This window comes from Nicotiana tomentosiformis, chromosome 10 (genome assembly GCF_000390325.3).
Source record: "Nicotiana tomentosiformis chromosome 10, ASM39032v3, whole genome shotgun sequence".
NCBI classification, from domain to species: Eukaryota; Viridiplantae; Streptophyta; class Magnoliopsida; order Solanales; family Solanaceae; genus Nicotiana; species Nicotiana tomentosiformis.
The window spans coordinates 70,385,831-70,389,825 of NC_090821.1; the positions used below are offsets into that span (position 1 = coordinate 70,385,831).

Sequence of the window (3,995 nt, forward strand, 5' to 3'; positions counted from 1 at the left end):
CGACGGGAGGTGGATTTGAAGATGTACCTGCGTTCCGGTTGTAGCTGCCTCTTGTTCATATTAGCCTTAGATTTATAAAAATATGTTTATGTATATTTCGAACAGATGATGTATTTATTTCATACCAGCTTTGTGAATTTTAATCTTAGAAACTTATGATTTGTACTACCAGTCCTTGAGAAATTCTTGTATAAAAGTAGTTTTATTATTATTTCTTTTCTTAATAAATTTTATTTAAATTGGTTAGTGTTAATTGACTTACCTGACGGATTGGGTTAGATGTCATCACGACTAGGTGAATTTTGGATCGCGACACTTTCTTACCTATTAAACATACCCAAAAACAAACACAACTTTACAAGCAAGAGGAAAAACGTACAAGCCAGTGATTTTAAGTTTACACCACTCATAAATTAAAACAGTGTCTTCCATTGTCGTTATCATACTTTAATCACTTCTTATCCTCACTTCTTTGCCTCTGACTTTCTAGCTGCTGCTGTCTACAAAAACAGCCAAAATATAATTCAGATAGTTTATGAGAAAACATACTTAAATAATTAGAGGGGCGGAGCCAGGATTTGAAGTATATGGATTCGAGATTCTAATTATTTATACGTTACTGGGTTCTAAATTAATAATTTATACATATTTAATGAATTTCGTAAAATATATACATGGTTTGAATCAAAGCTACTGGGCTCGGCCGTAATTTGCTCTCTAGTTCCGCCCAGCTTAAATTCCAAAAATAAAAGAAAGAAGAAGAACGGGAAGAAAGTTCGCTTTTAAAGAAAAGAATTTGTTCATCTTTCAAATGGGAAGGTGTTTGATTATGTGTGGAAGTTATGCTTTGTAAAGAAAAGAAATTCTTCATCTTTCATCTAAACCTACTACTTCAGAAACAAATAAGTTGAAAGTTAAAGCAAAATATCTGAAAAGTGTAATTTTTGAAGTCTTGCTTTAGGCTTAAACACATGCACTTCAGCCACATATGTATGAAGCAGAGGCGGATCCAGAATTTTATGGCTATATGTGTCACTATTTTAATGTAAAACGATCACTAGTGAAAAAGATTGAATTAGGGTGTACATTCAGTCGATTCGATCCGTTTTGGATTACTTCGATTCGATTCGGTTCGATCCATTTTGAATTTATTCAATGCGATTTAAAATTTATTTTATGCATAAACGAATATGCGATACACCCCTTTCATCTACATGTAGCTGATTAATATTATATTATGTCTTTAATGCATCACTATTAAAAAAATTATAATTAATAAAATAACATTATATGGATAAAAAGAAAATGATTAGATTACATCCATCCAAATAAAATACGAACAAATATTTAAGATGAAGAAAATAAGAGAAATTAACAAAAACAACAAAAAGGGAACAACGATTGCATCAGGAGAGTCTCAATCTCAGGTGTTGTACATGGAATTTCAGCACTTCAACCATGGCACATTCAGTCATTTTGTGACTTGGGGTGCCACTTGTTTCTTATGTAGGCGTTTTTTATGAAAAATACTAGTATGTATATAAAACTTTATCCAAGTGACCGGGTAACGTGCCAATCCCAACTCAATACATAGATCCGCACTGGTCTGAAGTGTAATAAAAATAGCTGCCTATTCACTTTCTTTTCAGAAAAATTTATATGCACTTCATCCACCTATGACCTATGACTGAAGTGCATACAAAAAAGCATGTACACAGTCACATATGACTGAAATATGAAAGAAAAGATAACTGAACTCTTCAGCCATATGTGATTGAAGTGCAATCATATATGTAACTTACTAATTTAAGATAAAATTTATAATTTCAGACGTGAATTAGTAGAATTTCACTCGCGTATATCCGAACTAGATTAATGTCAAGAGGATAATAACATGACAGAAAAATTGTTTGGCTTTAAGAAGAATTAATATTACAGACGTACTTTTTGGGGAAATAAAGAAAATTTGCAGCAAAAATAGAAATCAGAAATATTCATCCCACAAATCTATATTTCTCATAGGGTGATGGAAAATCATGTTCCCAACAAATTATATTGGTCAAGAGTTAAATTGAATCCTAATATATGAATATGTTAATCAGTTTATTTAACTTCAAGAAGATACAAAATCTTATGATTTAACTCACATTTCTAATACTGTTGTTATTGATACCAAAACCTCAAAAACGTATGTTACTGTTATCCAGTATGTTACTGTCATCGAAGATTTTAGACCTCTCATCCAGTATGTTACTGTAGAGTCGGAGTTAGGATTTAAGTTTTATGGATTCAGGGCTGGCTCTAACGTTGTTTCAAATAAGGTGTTTGCATTAGGCCCAAATCTTGGGGGCCCATTTTTTTTTAGAAATAATAGGTTTATAGGTACTTAAAAAAATAATATTAGTACTTTTCATACAAAAAGTAGAGTTATTCTATAAAAGTTGCCTCAAAGAAAAGAAAAATTTTTAAAATTATAATTGATAAAATCTTACCTGAGATTAACAATACTATATTATCAACTGAAAAGGTTTAGAGGAAATCGGTTATAAAAAAAATTATTAATAACTTTGCATCTCGAAAAGATAGAAAAATAGATTTCAAATAAAAATATATACCATAATTTTCTTTTAAAAATTTAGGCCTCATATAAAATTTTGGCTTTAGGCCACACATGTGTTTGACTCGCCGTTGTGTGGGTTCAACGTTTAAGGTTTTTAGCATTGAACTCATTGTCTTTTTATAGTTATGGATTCAAATTGCTATATATTACAATATTAATAAATTTTTACATATAAATTTATGCTCCGCGTCAAAAGTACTGAATTTAATTAAATCCGATACCGATGTATTGCATCCGCCTTTGTTACTGACTGTTACAAAAATTGTTGGAAGTATAAGTTCCATTAGTGAATCACCCAGAGTTCTTGAAAAATAGTCAGATGAAAGTCTATACATGCCGGAGGAACGTACCCTTTTTTTTGTTAAGAGGAAAACCCGCAGCCGCTACCACTTGATGCGCACTGGGTAAACCTCCCCATGTGTAATAGCCTGCAAACCACACAGGGACGTAATCCGCACTAGGCAAGCCATGTGCGACAGGCTCAACCCAGAAGGCATTGAGGGGGATTCGATCCCAGGTCATCCGTATGGATGACCGCCCTCCAAACCAACTGGGCAACCCCGAAAGGTAAAAAAAAGGATGCAACACGAGGACTGGGAAGGGGTCACCCATCCTAGTACTACTCTCGCCCAAGCACGCTTAGCTTCGGAGTTCTGATGGGATCCGGTATGTTAGTGTCGGAGGAACGTTCCCTTATAGGCATTGGCCTCTCTTCTTCTTCTTCTTCATTTAAAAAAAAAACAAACGGCGCATTTTATTTATCTTCAAAAGAGTACATTGAGCTGAGGGAGTAGCAACATCTCCTCCCTAGTTTATCTTGAAAGTTAGACACACCTATCTTTTTACATTTTGAGATGAGGTAAATGCATTTGAGCTCGAAAGACAATAACATTGTGAAGTATACATAAATACTCCATCCTATACAAAAGTTACTTCTAGTACTAACTACCTTACTACTATACAAAAACATGATGATCATGGTGGTTGAAATGAAATGTTGCCTTTCTTTAATCTGGTCCTTCGAAAGGAAGGGAAAGACCATCTATCCATGTTCATCAGGCCTCTAACTTGAGGGGGGATTCAGCAAATTCATGAAATTTTTTAGAATGAGCGAGTGCATGGCTATAATTGGCAAGTTTATCACCAACTTGATTACTCTTTCTGTAACAATGCTTAAGACTATATGTCACGGGCCGACTGTTTTTAATCATTGCCTATCAATTGGGGGTGTCAACTGAAATAGGAAAGATTAATGGGGCTGACTGCACCATAAATATGTGTGCCAGCAGCACCCAAAATGTCTAAGTACCCGGTGAGGGAAAAACAGGCAAGATGTAGGCATAGGGTTGTGTATGTCAAGACTTGAGCATGGAAA

At 34.1% G+C, this 3,995-nt stretch overlaps 1 pseudogene; it reads right to left on the bottom strand.

Annotated features, from left to right (window-relative positions):
- Nucleotides 1-3,196: 3,196 nt before the first annotated feature.
- Nucleotides 3,197-3,313, bottom strand: LOC117279277 (5S ribosomal RNA; annotated as a pseudogene).
- Between the last annotated feature and the right edge of the window lie 682 nt (nt 3,314-3,995).